The sequence below is a fragment of the Halichoerus grypus genome, chromosome 2, assembly GCF_964656455.1.
Source record: "Halichoerus grypus chromosome 2, mHalGry1.hap1.1, whole genome shotgun sequence".
Taxonomy (NCBI): Eukaryota; Metazoa; Chordata; class Mammalia; order Carnivora; family Phocidae; genus Halichoerus; species Halichoerus grypus.
The window spans coordinates 34,356,339-34,375,914 of record NC_135713.1 but is presented as its reverse complement, the minus strand read 5'-3'; the positions used below and the strand labels follow the sequence as shown (position 1 = coordinate 34,375,914).

General features: G+C 37.7%; 1 non-coding gene across 1 annotated transcript; it reads right to left on the bottom strand.

Moving 5' to 3' along the window:
* Window positions 1-6,935: 6,935 nt before the first annotated feature.
* LOC118548010 (small nucleolar RNA SNORA63) lies at window positions 6,936-7,066 on the bottom strand. The gene has a single exon (XR_004923392.1). It is a non-coding gene; the product is annotated as a small nucleolar RNA SNORA63 (small nucleolar RNA).
* Window positions 7,067-19,576: the final 12,510 nt, after the last annotated feature.

Below are 19,576 nucleotides of genomic sequence, written 5' to 3'. Positions count from 1 at the left end.
CTTTGGAGAAACTTTTTGACAACATTTTCTACTTCAAACATGTTCATTGTCACATTTAGATTTTCTCTTTCTCGTTTTGATATTTAGTATTTTTGTTTAAAATCAACCATTTCAATTCAATTTTCCTACTGTCATAACACTTCACTATTTCTATCTCAGCCATATTTATTTTGTCCCCATTCTTATTCCTGATATTTGTACTTAGATAAGTCTCCTCTCATTTTCATTAAACTTATTACTTTTATAAAATAAGCAATTTCTGAATTTTTCAATTGTAATTTTCCTTTTTTTCTAGATTGTCCTATTCTCTTCATTCCATTGTCCATACATTAGTTTTTTTTCTTTCACTAAACTTCTTGATTGTAGCTTTCTATCCAAAAAATATTCTGAAATGTTCTTTTTGATGTTGCACTTAATCTTGGAAAAGATTCTGTCATTCATTTTTGCCACGTAGCACGCTTGTCGAGAGACAGAATGATTACTCAGAGTCCAGTAATTTAGAACAAAGAGAGGCCCGAAGGGGCTGCACCGCCAGGCCCCAGCAGGAAGGGCAGGCGCGGAGGTGAAGCCCGGAGTCCGAGTGGACTCTCCATTTTGTTATCTTGTCACAGAATGTAAAGTACGTGGAAGCAATGAGGTTAAGAGGAAAAAACAACTCAAGAGAGCAATCATGTGAGGGGCAGCAGGGAACCGTCAGGACACATTAACTCGGGGGCTGCAAGGGATGGGAGAACTAACCTCGGCAGGCCTAGCTATCTTACCCACCATCATCGCTGTTTTCAGCATGTAGTGTTCTCAGCATCGACTGATGGCGGGAATAATTGGCTTTTGCCACACACATAGAGCTGTTACCATTTATGTGTGTTCCTGTTCTTATTGCCTCTTTTACCCTCCGAGGTCCTGTTCTCCCAAGATTTTTTCATATAATTCATACTTTTTTCTTACTCATCTTTAAACAAGACAAAATATGAGAAGACCAATGTTCATCCACAAACTCTATGGAAGTGCCGTTTTCTCTTCTCTGTACACCACGATCTAATTCACTGGACAGAGTACTCAGCTTCCAGCCCTTTCCTGATTTTCTCAGGTTCAAACGAAGACAACTTTCTGCTCTAATGTGGTGGCATTTCTGTACCGTTTATTGCCTAGTGTTCTGATACCCCAAATGAACTGTAATAAATAAAAAACTGTAATCCCAGACTATACTAGACCAGCATCTCTCTCAGAACTCCTTCCGAATGCAGAACAAAGTCTCAAGATGCAGGAACCACCACCAGTTTTTCCTCATTTCTGAGCAGTCTCTAATCTAGGATTTGAAATTGTCTGTCTAGTTCCTTAAAGAGGATAAAAAGGGAGAGCGAGCAAAGTAAAGAGGAAGATAGAGATTTATGGCAATGAGAAGTGTGCTCAGGTCCTGCTTATAAATCAGAACAAGGAGCTGGAGAGTGCCAAAGTATGTAGCTACTTTCTCCTGTGAGCTCTGTTTTGAAAAGCAAACTCCAGAGACAACATGGAGGCAAATTTGGGCTCTGCTTAATTCCCTGCAAAGGACACAGGCCTGGTGCAGGGGAAACGTAAGCCTGAGACATCTTATGATTCCAGAAAGAAAGAAAGTGCTCAAAAAGAATAAATAAATAAAATGAGAACATACAAAAAGGGCACAGAAGCTATTCTAAAAGTTCCCAGTGGCCAAAGTTGAAAACTAGTTGAGCAACAAAATAAAGAACAATAGTACTAAATTATAACCCCCCCAATGAATATACCTGAGACAATAGGTAATTAATAAATATGTAATAATATGAAATAAATAAATATGTAAATAAATAGAAAGTAAGGACTATTCTTCAAGAAAAAATTTCAGTTAATAAATGGAGGAATAAGAGAAATAGGAAAGCACCAATAGAACACCATCATAACCTTTGCCACAGGAAAGATCCATTGATGGATGCCTAAGTTAATGAGTAGACTTTAAGTAGAAAAAGGGCAGTTGCAAAATCTCAAAGTACCTCCCACAAAATATTTAGTAATTACGAAGAAAAAAAGAGTAACTTTACAGTGGAAAATCCTGGCAACATCACTATCAATACACATTGACATCACGTGCGTCCTGTTATGATGCAGTAATGAGGGCGTATCACTGCTGTGGTATCCCTCCCAATAACTAACAACCTGAACCTAATCTTGACAAAACCTTAAAAAAAACCAAAGAGATGTCGCATAATACAAGTGACCTATTCTCTTCAAAAGTGTCAAGGCCATGTAATAGACTGAGAAACTGTCATAGATTGGAAGAAACCAAGGAAACACACATCTAAATGCCATGTGGGAGGCTGGATTGGATCCTGGACCAGGAAAAAATGAAAAAAAAAAAAAAAACTGGTGAAATGTGTTAACTAAGTTCTGTATTTTAGTTAATAGTATTGTTCCAAGGTTAATCTCAGCTCTAATGAGTCTTGTGGTTTTATAAGATGTTAACATAAAGGGAAGCTAGGCAAAATATATTCAGAAACTGTTGTTTCTGCAACTCTCCTATAAATCTATCTCAAATTAAAAATTTAAAAATAAACTAAATTTGATAGAAAACATTCACAAAAATTTTAGGCTTCCCTGATACATACCTAATAAAATACTAATCTGTAAACAAAATCTGTATTCACTTTGCCCTCAACATTCTAACCATTCAAGATTGTAAAATTTCTTTCAGCCATAAGAATGTTTTCCTGCTCTGGATTTCATGAAAATAGAATCTGTACATAGGTCAGATTTTATTCAATGTCACCCTGTAGGAATTTGGGCTCAGGGAACTGGTATAAGAAAATGCTGATCCTCTGGCTACTGCTATTAATAAAGTCCTTTGTCTCTGACCCAAGATTCTCATGTGCTCTGCCAGCATCCATAAAACCATAGCAAGTCTAACTTGCTGGTTTGTAAGAAAAGTAAAAATCTCAGACTCTTCAGAGTTCTTGACACATTCAGTTCTACTTTCTTGCACAAGAGAAGAGCAACAGAGGTGTTGAAAAATCAAATGCCTAAGGTGCTTGGCAGTTAATGTAAATAAATAAAGCAAACCAGATGGAGATGTTAACAAAGTGGAGAGTTCACTCCTTGTTTAAAAGGTATAATTGCCATTCCAACTGATTATTGTAGACCCAGTGCTGCCAGATTGTCTGATTTTTCTTATGAGTAGCCAAAACTCTTGTTAGTAATGCCTGAATTTTGAATATTAACTAATTAAAAATCTAAAGCATGTTATGAGCTCAACAAAATATGGATCAGTGCTGTCATAGATATTGCTATCTTAGTCTACATGTGAAATGCCAAAAGACAGAGGTCTAGTGTCTTCTGTTTATGGACTGCATAAGATAATTCATTAATAAGCTTCTTATGTTTTCCTTCACTTCAAATCAGTTCCGGGTTTATAAAATACATAGAGTAGGTGGCTTTGACAATTTGTTCTTCAGACTCACCCAAACTTTTTGAGCAACTTCTGGAAGAGAATATGACAGGAATATACAGGGCAATAGAGAAATTCAGGAAAAAGAAATTAAGCAATAGAATTCTCAGGATCAGACCTACTTTTTGCCTCCATGATCTGTCTTTGGAGAAATGAGGGCAGCAGTTTCAGGGAAAATGAAACACTGTATTTTGTTTATTGGTTATTCAATCAGATATGCACTGCTGAGTCTTTAACATTGTGTTTTAGCTGTTCTGCATTTGCTGGCTAACGATAAAGAAAAAGTATATTAAAATAAGATGCTGGTAAGAACATCAAAGGTTGAATGAAAATTTGGGCCGCTCCATTTTGCACTATAAAAATGCCTAAATCTAGAATTTTCTCACAATTTGAATATCCTATTTTTACTGGTGCTCTTTATATAATAACCTCCATAACAAAACAGAATATTGTCGAGAATTTCATAAAAACTACTCCAGACTCTTAAACCAAAGGACTTAAAGGAAGATATATCATTCCTTTTTTTAAAATTTTATTATGTTACATTAATCATTCTTAATTATTACTTATTTCCAAAGCCTTAAACCCAAAAGTGATGCTCACAAAACAATAACAAACATGTGGAGAGACATGGGAAATAACAGAATTTAAAATAGATGTTATCTTAGCCAGAGAATTCATATTCAGGGAAACCAAAACTTTGGTTTTAATAAGTATCCTGTGATCTGAGTTGTGTAGCAGAACGGGCTAACCAGATGGGTCTTTTACTTTTCAAGTGCACTGTGCTCCCTCCAACCAGAGAGCTGCTATCATGCGACTCCATGAAATGTTCTTCCCACTCCTTCCTACCTGTGCCTGATCTTGCTTCAGATCTCAACTCATTTGCCCTTGCCCCAGGAAAGCCTAATTCCCTCACTTTATCCTGGCACCCCCTGTCTACTTTCTGTAGCACTCACCACAGTTGTGGTTAGAATAATGTCCTTATTCCCACTGGGTTGTAAGACCCAAGAAGATAGAACTCACTTCTGTTTTTATTTTCCACTGACTCCTCAATTCCAAGTAGATTTCTTTACATATGGTAGGCGCTCAACTCAAACTTGTTAAATCCATGAATAAACAGAGACCAGATTCTAAGGCGCTTGTCTTAAATCCCCCACTGTCAACTGACCTCAGGCAAATCACTTACTTTCTTCATCTGAAAAATGAAGAGAAAACAATAGGGTTGTTTTGATGAATATAAAAATTTTAAAGATTATAAATGACAGTTACTATCTTTTTAGCCTCAGGCTGATACTTAAATTTTTATTTTGTTCTGACTCAATAGTTTCGACATAATCCCAATGCCCATAGAGGGGTCATTTGCAACTAGTAAAAATACAAACTATCCATTTGCAAAGTATATAATTCAATGGTTTTAGTATATTCACTGAGTTACACAGCCATCACCACAATTTTAGAACATTTTTATCACTCATTCCTTTTTTGTCTTATATTAATGTAGCCACTCCAGCTTTCTTATGGTTGCAGATTGCATGATAAATCTTTCTCCATCTTATTACCTTCAGTCTATTAGTATCTTTGAATCTAAAGTGTGTCTCCTATAGTAGACAGCATATAGTTGAATCTCAATCCAATTAATTTTATCTTCATTTACATGAAGGGTTTTTGGATTCAGTATTTGAGATTTGTTCTGATTCAAAGAGAGCTCTTCCTAGCAGTATATGTTCCTGATTTTCCCTGGTAAATTCTCTGGTCCATGGTTTAGTTTACATCTCTGATAAAGCTACCTGTCTCCTTAAATGCTTCTCACCACAACCTCTGTTGTGAGAATGGCCTTAGGCTTGAAGTTTTCCATACTCTGGTGCAAATAAAATCAATTCCTTTGAGAGCAGCTCAGGAGCTCCTTGTTTTATGGTTTGCCTTTCCCCTTGTGTACAAATATCTGAGCCATAGCTCTGGAGCTAGGGGCAGGAAAAATGGCACGGTTCCTTCTGAGTGAATATAAAGTTCTATGATGTGATGAGTATAAGAGCATGGAAGCTATTTTGGGGGGAAAAATTTTTTTAGGTGGTTACTATCCCTTAAATGCTTGATAGAATTCAAAGTGAAGCCAACATGGGATTGAAGTTTTCTTTATGAGGTTTTTAAGTATAAAGTGAATTTTTCTTGAAAATATAGGGCTACTCAGATGACTTGAGTTACCGCTCTTATTTTATTCCTGATATTAATTTACATCTCCTTTCTATCTAAATCAGTCTAGTTAGAAGTTTCCTAGTGATTTATCCCTTGATCAATGAGGTTTCATTTTCATTCCAGTCTAGTTAACATACAGTGTTACATTCATTCCAGGTAAACAGTATAGTGACTCATTATTTCTGAATCTATCTTATTATTTTCATCCTGATCAGTAGTCCCTAATTGTCTGTACAGGTCTTGTAAATTTTTAGTAGTCACTGTATGTTGTGGATGTTACATTGTTGAATGTCTGGATTTTTTGTGTTCCTTAATAGAGTGTTGAGTTTTGTTTTTTGTTTTTTTTTTCCCAGCAGCTTACTAATTTACTTGCACATCTGTTTGATGCTTTCAAGGCTCATATTTTAACTTTGTTAGGGAGAGTCTAGGGTAGACTTCAATTTAAAACTATGTTTACTCCTTAGAGGCGTGGTTTTCTGTGAACTCTACTACATGCCAATTTTAACAAGAACTCTTTAGTCAGAGTGAAGACTGGTCTGAACTTGAACATCATCCAACCTTGTGTGAGCTCCATAAATTATTCATTTCACCACTGCCTGGTGGTTGTTTTTACCCAACAGTTGGAACTTTGCCTGGCCTCATGGGGTCTCACTCTGTGCACACACAGCTGAGTATCCAGCCAAAGAACCAGTGGGTTCACCGATGCAGAATTCTGGAGCTCCTTCTTTACCCCCCAGTACCCTACCCTGCAAATTCTAACTGCCTCTGTAGCCTGAAACTCTGAACTATCTATCTCACTGAGAGTACCATGCCCTGTTCGACCCTGTACTCCTGTGAAGTCCTTCCAGACAGAAAAACCAGAAGATCTCAGTACTCAGCTTGTTTCCCTTCTCCTGGGGATTTCAGTCCCTTACTACCATTGCCCAACATCTTAAAACAGTTCTATCATGTATTTTATCTGGTTTTCTAGTCATTTAAAACAAGGGCATTGGTGGATACCATTTCCTCCTTAGGCCTAAAGCAGAAATTCCTTAAATTGTGTTTTTTTGTTTTTTTGGGTTTTTTAATTTTTTTTTAAAAGATTTTATTTATTTGACAGAGAGAGACACAGCGAGAGAGGGAACACAAGCGGGGGGAGTGGGAGAGGGAGAAGCAGGCTTCCTGCGGAGCAGGGAGCCCAATGTGGGGCTCGATCCCTGGACCCTGGGACCATGACCTGAGCTGAAGGCAGATGCTTAATGACTGAGCCACCCAGGCGCCCCTCAAGTCAGTGTTTTACTTGGTAAACATGTCTGAGACCATGCATCCCTGGCTGCTAAGCACCATGGCGGACAGGGCTAGAAAGGTAACAGCTTTATTTTGAGCAGGGGGCAAAGACAAGGCAGCACTTTACAGCTACATTGTAACTAGATCCTGCATTAAATTGTGTTTTAAGAGGAATGCAGGACACAGACCATGCGGGGCCTGGCAGACCAGATAAGCAGTCTGGATTTCACTTCATGAGCCATAGAAGGGCTCCAGGCAGGGAAGGGACAGGAGATGATCTACATTTTCTAAGTATAAGTGTTAATGGAGAATGGACTGTAGACAAGGAAGAATGGGAGCAAGTAGACCAGTTAGAAGTTTCCTTCAATATTCCAATTTCTCCCAATATTGTGGTGGCTTAAACTTCTTAATAGCATGGTAATGGAGAGAAGTGCTGACAGTGGAAAAATATTTGGTGATAGTTCGAATATAAGGAGTAAGGGAAAGGGAGAAATCAAGAATGGCTCTCAGGTTTTCACTGGCCAACTAAATATATGTAATTTCTTCATAAAGCAAGAACTGTGCTTTGTGATCACCCACATATTAGTTTGCTGGGGCTGCAATAATTAAGTACCACAGATTGGGTGGCTTAACCACCAAAAATTGGTCTCAATTCTGGAAGCAAAAAGTGTAAAATCAAGGTGTCAGCAGAGTTGGTTCCTTCTGAGGGTTGTGAGAGAAGGATGTGTTCCAGGCATTTCTCCTTGGCTTATAGATGGTCCTCTTCTCCCCATGTCTCCTCACGTTGTCTTCCCTATGCCTACCTCAGTGTCCAAATTCCCCTTTTCTATAAGGACACCAGTCATATTGGATTAGTGCCCACTCTTATGGCCTTATTTTAACTTAGATATATCTGTAAAGACCTTATCTCCAAACAAGGTCACATGCTGAGGTACTGGAGGTTAAGACTTCAGCATATGAATTTGGGGAGGAGAGGGACACAATTTGACCCATAATAGTAGAAAAGTCTGAAAGACAAGACCCTAACCTAAAGTTTTCTAACTAATGACACACATTTACAAGGTCTTCAAACAAATGCACAGAGATAGCAATACAAGTTTTATTCCAAGTTCTGCTGGATACACAGTATAATATATATATTAATATTTACCAAGATGTTAAAATTTTATAGAGGATTTGATATATGATTATGTGAGGTTTCTAAATTTTAATATGTGGTGTATGTGTGTATGTAATAGTAATTGACTCAAATATTATCTCTTGGTAACACTTAGTGCTTCTTGGTAACACTAGATTTCCAAAAACATTTTAAAAACCATTTCAGTAAGAGGTTTGTACTGGGAAGTACAGAAAACTAAGACTGTATAGTTGGGGTGGAGACAGGAAAAAGAAGTTCTTGAATACAAAAGGAAAAAATAAAATTTTATATGATAGCAAACCAAGAATTAGTTTCATGAGCAGAATCTTGACATAATAAAAATAGTTGTACAAAATCAAATAGGGACAAAAAATCTTTCGTGAGAATGAAGAACATTCAGGAAAAGAGAACACACAAGTAAAAAGGTCACCGAATGAAATGTGTCTCCCAATATTCAATGAGGTGGTGGTAGGTCTTTGAACTAAAAATATGATGATTAGCCCTATAAATTTTCCTTATACACTGGGATTATGAGTATCTTGAAAGCAGAAAATATTCTAATATGTTCTACACATGTTCTAATTTTTTAGTTATTACAGATAATAACTGTATATTTGCAACTCCTCATAATCATCAGTTTGTATTCATTGGGCCAAAAATCTCTTGAGATCTCCCACTTCACAGATGAAGAAGCCAGAAAAGGATAACTTTATCCATTAAATCAAATACAGAATCAGGTCTCTAAAATGCCAAGATACAAGACTTATGTTTGAGATTCTCATCCTGGGATGTGGGCCACCCAGACATTCTTTCCCAATACTATTTGTTTTCAAGCAATTTATATTAACCATACTTTTTTTTAAATTTATGGTACGATATAGTGAGTTCTCTATGCTTCCAAATCTATTTATTCTAAGGACACTAAAGTGTTCCTGGCTCCTTACTCAAAGATCCAGCTCTTTTGGAATAAAAGAGACAACCCAGTTTGTGTCATACTTACGCCTTTGAGTTTAAAATCTTTCTTCCAAAGTTCTTTAACTTTATACATGTTATTTCATTTGATTCTCATAACTACCCTTGAAGATAAGTATTATTCCTATTTTATAGTTGAAAAAATTAAGAGGTTAAGTAACTTGCCAAATCAGATGTAACTAGAACTTAAATTAAACCAGTGTATTAGTTAGAATGAAGGCAATGCTGCTAAGATGGAGATCCACTTCCCCTTTTCTTCCTCCTAGTCCCCAAACAAAACAAATTGCTTAAAGAAGGTCAGATCTACTTCTCCCATTTAATAACTCAGAGTACATGGTTCAGGGCTAGCAGGATGGCTTGCATCCTCAAAATCTACCTTTCAACTCTTGGTTCAAGAGTCTAGTTATCTCAGGGCACCTGGGTGGCTCAGTTGGTTAAGCATCCAATTCTTGGTTTTGGCTCAGGTCATGATCTTGGAGTCATGAGATTGCGCCCCCCATCAGGTTCCACACTCAGTGCAGAGTCTGCTTGAGATTCTCTGCCTCTGTCCCTCTCTCCCTCTGCCCTTCCCCCAACTCATACATGTTCTCTCTCTCTCTCTCTCTCTGAAATAAACGAAATCTTAAAAAAAAAAAAAAAGTCTAGTTATCTCTATTTTCCACCCATCAGGAAGGAAAATGAGGTACAGAGGTGCTAGCAATTGCTTTTTTTAAATAGGACCTCATTCCTGATCATATTCCAAGGACCAGAACCTAAATCACATACTCATATATAGCTACAAGAGAAGGAAGAGAGGGAGGGAGGGTGGAGGGAGGGAGGGAAAGAAAATGAGAGAGAGAACAAGAGAAAGAGAAAGAAAAAAGGGAGGGAGGGAGAGAGAGAGAAAGAAAGAAAGGAAAAAAGAAGGAAGGGAAGAAGGGAGGAAGGGAGAGAGAAAGAAAAAGAGAAAGAGGAAGGAAGGAAGGAATCTAGTTGAGAGGTCATGCACAGGGTATGGTGGGGAGAGTGATATTATCAGAGTTGATCAGATGCAGAATGTGTTAAGGCAAAGAATTCAGAAAAAACCCACAGAGCTCCCACAGACAATGTGGGGGGAAAAAGATATGGTAACAAGGAGACTATATAGTACCTACTTTCTTACAAAATGAGAGGGTCATGAACCAAGAAGTCAATTAAGAATCTATCAAGTAAAAATCGGGTTAAGACTGTCCTACACATGCACTATTCCCAACTACCTAGGTAACACATCCCATTTCTTGTTATTATATTCAGAACATTTTTATGTAAATAGATTAATAGTAATCAGAAGAGGATTAAGCACAAAGTCTAGTTAACTCCTGCTTGGGGGAAGATCTAGGGAGGGTTTTGAGAGTGGCTTTAGCATCTTGCAAAGGATATGACAGATAACAAGAGGCTTGAATTAGATAAGAGGGTCTACACTAAGCCTTGTGACCCTGCAACTTTCCTGCGTTCTGCACAACTCCCTCTGATTGGGTCAGGGTCAAAGTAGATATAGATTTGTCTTGCCTTCAATAGTGCCATTGCTGCATGGCAAGAAATGCTAGAAGGAGCATGTTTACGAGAGTCAAATAAGCGCTCTTATTCCAAAAACATTATGAAACATTTGTGTACTTAGGAATTTTAGAAACAAAGAATGCATACAGGAGGTAACAACAGATGATCAAAGACATTAACTTAGCTGTAGTCCAGGAGTATATTCTGAAGCAATAAGGATATAGTTGAAATGGAGCTATTTGGTGAAAGAACTTAAATACTAGGTATAGACTTGAGATTCAACAGATAATAAAGACTCTCAATAGGTTTTGATGAAGTATTGCCCAAAGCTGATGATTTTGATAGCTGCATGTACTATGGATTTAAATAAAAATAAGTGTATCATAACTAAAATTCAAAACAAAAGTCTCCCATCTACTTTTATCTCAATTTACGTTTCCTTAAAATTCTCCATTTTGATCTTCAGGATTCTTCAGTGGTATTCACAGAAGCTCTTTCCTTCCCTCTCCTTATTACTTTATCATCTACTTGGCTGTTCTCATAGCAGATCTACTCATTACCCATTTTTTCTTCTTGATATACTTCCATTATCTGGTTAAGTCACACTTCACATTGGAAAGATTCTAGATTCTCAAACTCTGTTTCTTTTCTTCCAAGAGCTCCTGAATAATCTTCCTCCAATGGAAGCAGATAAGCACTGTCCACCCAGTGGTAGGAATTACAAAGAGAAAGTTTTGCAAAGAGGTAAATGGTGGGGGTGGGTAAACAAAGATGTAGTGTTAGCATGGTGGCTGCAATCTGTCAGGGCACAAATACATGGAGAGTATGCATCATGTGTTTGGAATTACACGTTCTTCTCTTCCTAGAGTTTAGAATAGATGCATCAGGCAGTGACAGCTAATTGCCTATCTAATACCTATTCTTTACTTTTTCATTAGTAACAGAAATGAGATATATCCAGAGTGGTAATATTCCTGGCCTCACTTGCAATGAAGGATAGTTTTTGTGGCTGAGTTCTGGGCAATGAGATCTAAGTTTTTACATTTGTCTTCTACAGAGGCTCCCTTAAAAGGACAACAAAGAACTGAAACATGTCTATTTTTGCCCAGCCCACTTTCCTCCTGCTGGCTGGCTGGAAAGCTCATGTGACAGTTGGACTTTCAGCAGCCACCTTAAACCATCAGGCAACCTCAGGAATAGAATCCACATGTAAAATGTGGAATGGAAAGGTAAGAGGAGACTTTGGACCCTGATGAGTTGTCACACCAATTCTCAACTATCTACAGACTGCTCTCACTTGAGAGAGAACTAATTCTCTAGCTTGACCAAGTCACTTTAAGGTTACTCTTAAATGCTGTGGAACTAAATCCTAACTGATACAATCAAGTTAAATTCTTTTCACTAAATGATCCTGGGACATGAGAATGGGGAGGCAATAATATTAACAAAGATGCGACCACATTAATGATAATGATTTAAGGGTTGAACAAAACCAGGTTATTATAACTTGTAATATCTTCTAGATCTTATTTGTGTGGTATATTGTCAAGGTTACTCATACCCTTAATTTTATCTTAAGTTTCCTTAGAAGGATAGTTCTCACTCTTCAGAGGCCATTTTTATTCTATCTACTTTTCAGCACCATTATACAAATAAAAGATGGAAATAGGGAAGAAAAATGTTCAAAAACTATTTTTGCACTGAGAAAAAATATTTCATTTTCCTTGTTTTGTTACTACTGTTGTGGAGAAGGGGTTACTTGCTATTTTGTTTGGGGGAACATTTGAGAAACCAACATTATCAGGTTCAAAAAAAACTAAATTAAAGTTTAACAGAAAATAATTCTCAAAGAGCTATACCATTTTCTTTACAAAAACATATCCAGAATGCAGTGACCAGAGTTTTAATCAGCATTTTGTGACCAAAGAATCCAGCTGGATTCCCATTGTCCAAACAGGACATTCACTTCTCAAACATCTTTTGGTCCTCAAAGTAAAAACAGAAATAATGTAACACTGTTATGTCCAGAAACTGCAAATACCTGCAAGATTTGGGGCAAGAGGGGAGGCATGTGATCTCCATGTTTTGAGCTGTTGCCCATGAATTAAATGTTTCCAAACAATTTTGAATAAATAAAAGATATCAGGGAAAGAAACAATACAATATGCAAAAACCATACAAATCCTAAGGCTGAAGTTTCCTTTTTGGGACCACAGCAGAGATATTTGATGTAGGAGGTGAGTTTTTTGCCACTGGGCTTTTTTCCTCACTAAATTCTCAGAAACTCTAGAAAATAGAGTGGTTTATTTTCTAGAGTGTGCATCCTCTTTCTCACCGCAATAGTCACAATCAGTGTATTTCAACAGCTTGAAGAAATTACCTTTTCTCCTGCATTCAATTCAAATTCTCTTCTTTCTTTCTTCTTCTTTCCCATTTAGAGACATGTGTTTAAAAATTGCCAACTGCTGATGAGGTCTTGTCAGCCATTAGGTCTAAAAATTGGTCAAAGTCACTGGAGTTTAAATTGTTCCCTGCATCATCAGCCCCAACCAAAAGCATACCCAGTAGTGTGCCCTCTGCCTCCTATCAGCAAGCTTCTCTCCTGCACTTCCCTTTTGTTCTATGTCCTGTCCTCAAAACATTTTTCTCAAGTTCCACTTCAAAAATATTTTTAAAAACTACTTGATGCAAGTAAAAAAGAATCAGGAAGTGCCAAGTTAAGGTCTTCACAACACCCCTAACTCACACATATTGTAGAGATTTTATAAATTAAGCTTGAATCTTTATCACATAACCTGTGATGGAAAATATTATATGACTCCAGTGTCTGGGAGCCATTTTATGACATTCTATGACATCCAATGTTTCTATTAAAATGTAGTCTGTTACTTCAATATTAAAATTAAAAACAAAATTCTAGGATTCACAGTGTTAAAGTTAATCTTACAATTACTGCCCCTTCGTCCAACACTAAAAATGTAGACAAAATTTTTTTTCAGGTCTCACTCTAATGTTGTTCCTAAGTCATTGCTTAATTAAAAGTGGGTGTTTTGACCACACACAAAAATAGTCTCAAAATGATGAAAGACCTAAATGTGAGACAGGAGTCCATCAAAATCCTAAAGGAGAACACAGGCAGCAACCTCTTCGACCTCAGCCGCAGCAACTTCTTCCTAGAAACATCGCCAAAGGCAAGGGAAGCAAGGGCAAAAATGAACTATTGGGACTTCATCAAGATAAAAAGCTTTTCACAGCAAAGGAAACAGTCAACAAAACCAAAAGACAACCGACAGAATGGGAGAAGATATTTGCAAATGACATATCAGAGAAAGGGCTAGTATCCAAAATCTATAAAGAACTTATCAAACTCAACACCCAAAGAACAAATAATCCAGTCAAGAAATGGGGGGAAGACATGAACAGACATTTTTCCAAAGAAGACATCCAATTGGCCAACAGACACATGAAAAAGTGCTCAACATCGCTCGGCATCAGGGAAATCCAAGTCAAAGCCTCAATGAGCTACCTCCTCACACCAGTCAGAATGGCTAAAACTAACAAGTCAGGAAACGACAGATGTTGGTGAGGATGTGGAGAAAGGGGAACCCTCCTACACTGTTGGTGGGAATGCAAGCTGGTGCAGCCACTCTGGAAAACAGTATGGAGGTTCCTCAAAAAGTTGAAAATAGAGCTACCCTATGACCCAGCAATTGCACTACTGGGTATTTACCCCAAAGATACAAATGTAGTGATCCGAAGGGGTACGTGCACCCCAATGTTTATAGCAGCAATGTCCACAATAGCCAAACTATGGAAAGAGCCAAGATGTCCATCAACAGATGAATGGATAAAGAAGATGTGGTTTATACATATACAATGGAATATTATGTACCATCAAAAAAATGATATCTTGCCATTTGCAATGACATGGATAGAACTAGAGGGTATTATGCTAAGCGAAATAAGTCAATCAGAGAAAGACATGTATCGTATGATCTCACTGATACGAGGAATTCTTAATCTCAGGAAACAAACTGAGGGTTGCTGGAGTGGTGGGGGGTGGGAGGGATGGGGTGGCTGGGTGATGGACATTGGGGAGGGTATGTGCTACGGTGAGTGCTGTGAATTGTGTAAGACTGATGAATCACAGACCTGTACCTCTGAAACAAATAATACATTGTATGTTAAAAAAAAAGAAGAAGAAGAAGAAGATAGTTAGGAAGGGAAAAATGAAGGGGGGGAAATTGGAGGAGGAGACGAACCATGAGAGACTACAGACTCTGAGAAACAAACTGAGGGTTCTAGAGGGGAGGGGAGTGGGGGGATGGGTTAACTTGGTGATGGGTATTAAGGGGGGCACATATTGAATGGAGCACTGGGTGTTATACACAAACAATGAATCACAGAACACTACATCAAAAACTAATGATGTAATGTATGGTGAATAACATAATAAAATAAAATTAAAAAAAGAAAGTGGGTGTTTTGAGTCGCACACCTAAAAGGATCTTTTTTCCTCCTACTCCCATCTCTAAAATAAATTTTTGAAGACTCAGATTTTTATACTACCGTAGTGTTTTAGCATTTCATTTCAATCCTTTTTAAACTATACATTATTTGACCTATCTTCTTCAAGGAGGATAAAACATTTTCAAAGGTCCAACAATTGCATTTACTATAATAGGGTAAAAAGACAGTAAAGTATGTGCTTTTCCCTCTCACATAAATAAAGCCATTTTTGAAACATATTCCATTCCAAATTTATCTTTAATGAACATAAAAATATTTTGTTAATGGAAAAAATTCCTAAAAAATAATGGCCTACAAAAGAAAATGCTATCTTATTTTTAAAATGCTTAGGGGCACCTGGGTGGCTCAGTCATTAAACGTCTGCCTCTGGCTCGGGTCATGATCCCAGGGTCCTGGGATCAAGCCCCACATTGGGCTCCTTGCTCAGCAGGGGGCCTGCTTCTCCCTCTCCCCCTGCTTGTGTTCCCCCTCTCACATTCTCTCTGTCAAATAAATAAAATAAAGTCTTTAAAAAATAAATAAATAAATAAATAAATAAATAAATAAATAAATAAAATGCTTAATGCTTGGCACTCAATAAAAACTTAAAAATCTGAAAATATACTTTTTTACCTATCATACTGAAAAAGATTTTCAAAATATATACTAGCCTGAGTCCATGACATGGTAGTAAATTTAATATTCTCAAACATTGCTGGTGAGAATATAATTGCTTCAAATTTCTGGGAAGCAATTTGATTATCTTTCTCAAGAGCTTCAGGATTATTTATATGAATTAATCCATAAATATGCACAAAAATCATAAATGCTATTTGTACTTTTAGAATAAAGAGATATTAAAAGCTGCCTATATCTATAAAGAATTTATCAAACTCAACACCCAAAAAACAAACAATCCAATCAAGAAATGGGCAGAAGACATGAACAGACATTTCTCCAAAGAAGACATACAAATGGCCAACAGACACATGAAAAAATGCTCCACATCACTTGGCATCAGGGAAATACAAATCAAGACCACAGTGAGATACCACCTCACACCAGTCAGAATGGCTAAAATTAACAAGACAGGAAACGACAGATGTTGGCGAGGATGTGGAGAAAGGGGAACCCTCTTACACATTTGGTGGGAATGCAAGCTGGTGCAGCCACTCTGGAAAACAGTATGGAGGATCCTTAAAAAGTTGAAAATAGAGCTACCCTACAACCCAGCAATTGCACTACTAGGTATTTACCCCAAAGATACAAATGTAGTGATCCGAAGGGGCACCTGGCACCCCTATGTTCATAGCAGCAATGTTCACAATAGCCAAACTGTGGAAAGAGCAAAGATGTCCATTGACAGATGAATGTTTAAAGAAGATGTGGTGGCGTCTGCCTTTGACTCAGGTCCTAATCCTAGGGTCCTAAGATGGAGCCCCACATCTGGCTCCCTGCTCAACAGGGAGTCTGCTTCTCCCTCTGCCCTTCCCCCTGCTCATGCTCTCTCTCTCTCAAATAAATAAAATTAAAAAAAAAAAAAAGAGGTGGTATACACACACACACACACACACACACACACACACACACACACACACTGGAATCTTACTCAGCCATCAGAAAGGATGAATACTTACCATTTGCATCGACGTGGATGGAACTGGAGGGTATTATGTTGAGCGAAATGAGTCAATCAAGGAAAGACAATTATCATATGGTTTCACTCATATATGGAACATAAGAAACAGGGAAGAGGATCATAGTGGAAGGGAGCGAAAACAGAATGGGAAGTTATCAGAGAGGGAGAAAAACCATCAGAGACTCTTAACAATAGGAAACAAACTGAGGGTTGCTGGAGGGGAGGAGGGTGGAGGGAAGGGGTAATTGGGTGATGGGCATTAAGGAGGGCATGTGATGTGATGAGCACTGGGTGTTATATGCAACTGATAATTTATTGAACACTACATCTGAAACTAATGATGTACTGTAAGTTGACTAATTGAATTTTTAAAAAGCTGCCTATTGCTAATATGCAATTAGATAAACAAATTACAGTATAACTACTTATTTTAGTATTACATAGCCATTAAGAATCATATTTCTGAAGAATGTATAATAGATACGTTCTCATACTATAATTTTTCTAAGTGAAAAATGCATGACAGAAGGCTGAAAATTTTTATGACCCAAAAGGCTTTTTTTATGTTGTGTGCAAAAATGGCCATGCTAAGTGGGTTTCCTATGAACTACTCTTGAGTAAGAATCGTCCCATCTGACTCTGCCTGGCCATAAAATTTACTTTGGCCTATTAGGCATCAGCTACTGTGAAGCAAGCAGAGGCTTAATAAGAGCTCACATGTGGGAGTTTGCCTTCATGCTGCTTTCTGGAACCCTGAGACCACCATGTAAAGAAGACTGGGATAACCTACAGGAAAATAGAAGGCCATGTGAAACAGATAAGCCATCCCTGCTTGAGGCCCCCCTAGACTAACCAACTAGCCAGTCACCTGCCAGACATAGTGAAGTTACCCATGATCAGCCAACACCAGCCAAACTACCAGGTGACCACTTCAGCTCAGAACAGAAATATGGCCAGCTAACCCACAGAACTGTGAACTAAATTACTGTTGTCTTTTTTTTTTTTTTACACCATTAGATTTTGGATTTGGTTGATTACAAAGCAAAAACTTATATAGATAGTAAGATGATTACAGACTGATCTTTTCCTTTAAAGCCTTCCAAGTTTTCTAAATTCATAAAATCAGTGTGAATTGTTTTTAAAAGAAGATAATCGTACTTTATAATAAGAAAAACAAATACAAAACCAAATAAAAATAGCTGAAGAGGGGCGCCTGGCTGACTCAGTCAGTGGAGCATGTGACTCTTGATCTCGGGGTTGTGAGTTCAAGTGCACATTAGGTGTAGAGATGACTTAAAAACAAAATCCTTAAAAAAATAGCTGAAGAAAAATTAGGAAAAATGAGTTGTATTCTTCACATGTACCCTTCAGTTATTAGCTTTCCCTATAGAAAGAGTTGAGCAGTATCATGTCTGGGAATGTTTTTTTTGAAACTGCTCCCCATTTCTTTTTGCTTTTCAGTGACTCTGGTTTTATCATAGCTCATCTCTGTGGTTTGGGTGTCCTTCCCCAAAGCCTATTTCTTCTTAGTAACTAGTTCCAAAGCATACAGTCAGTAACACACAAATTGGAAGTCACCATTTAAAAGTCTCATTATAATAATCATTAGTCACGGGTAGAGACTAATTTTCTCCTTTAACACACATTTTTATCATAACAAGAATTTAACTATATTTTCAAGCAAACACCACCAGAGAATCAACCATCATTTTTATCATTCATCATACAGTCAGTGTAGATTTTATAGTAGTTGAATTTAACCCATGATTATAGCCAAATATTCATCATCAGGAATATGTCCTGTGTGATATGTATGTTAAAATAAGACTCACTGTCTTTTTATAAGAGTAAGTGGTGGGAAAATGTTTACTTAAAAAAAATCTTCACCTTTTAGAGAACTGAATGTTTATCTGGTAGAAACAATTCAATAACTCACCAGTAAATTCAACACTTATTTGGTAGATATAATTCAATAAGATATCAAAAGATGGTTGGTAAATGGCCATGCATAATACTAGGAGATTAATGTGTACTCTAAGTGAGAGAGAAGTTAAACAATCCAAACAGGGAAAAATACATGAAAACAACAATAACAACATTGTGCTCGTCATCTTAAATGGTTCAAATTTTATGTATCACCTTGAATGGGCCACAGGTGCCCATATTAAACACCGTTTCTGGGTGAAATTAGCATTTGAATCAGCAGACTGGGTAGACTGCCCTCCCCAATGTGGGTGAGCATCATCCAATACATTGAGGTCCTAAATAGAACAAAAGGTAGAAGAAAGAATAATTCATCCCTTTCCTTGCCTCACTGAGTAAGCTGAGATATCTCATCTTCCCTGCCCTTGGACTGGAATTTGTATTCCTGACTCCCCTGCTTCTCAGGCCTCAGTCTCAGACTGAAGTACACCACCTTTCCTGGGTCTCCAGCCTGCAGAGGGCAGATCACCAGACTTAGCCTCTATAACTGCATGAGCCAATTCCTTGTAATAAATCCCCTGTGACACACATATCTCTACCCTGCTGGTTCTGTTTCCCTGGAGGACCCTGACTGAAATCCTATGTACTGCTCTGTGATCCCTTCCTGTCAACTATGCCCCGGATATACACACTGCTCGCCTCCACTGCCTACCCCATATCCCCACCCTCATACATAAAACTTTAGTAAATGTCTCCTGAAACTTACCAGGACTTGGTATGAAAAGAATTTTTTTTAATACAACTGGATAAAGTGGCTGCCTTTTGCACCAAGGTGAGGTGGCAGATCCAAATGCAGAAGCCAGATGGACAGGTAACCTCTGAACTGAACTCCACAGTGGACGATCCGCCAGCCGCATGCCCAACGAGCTAACCAGAGGTGCTAGCACGGACCAACCTAAGACGCAGC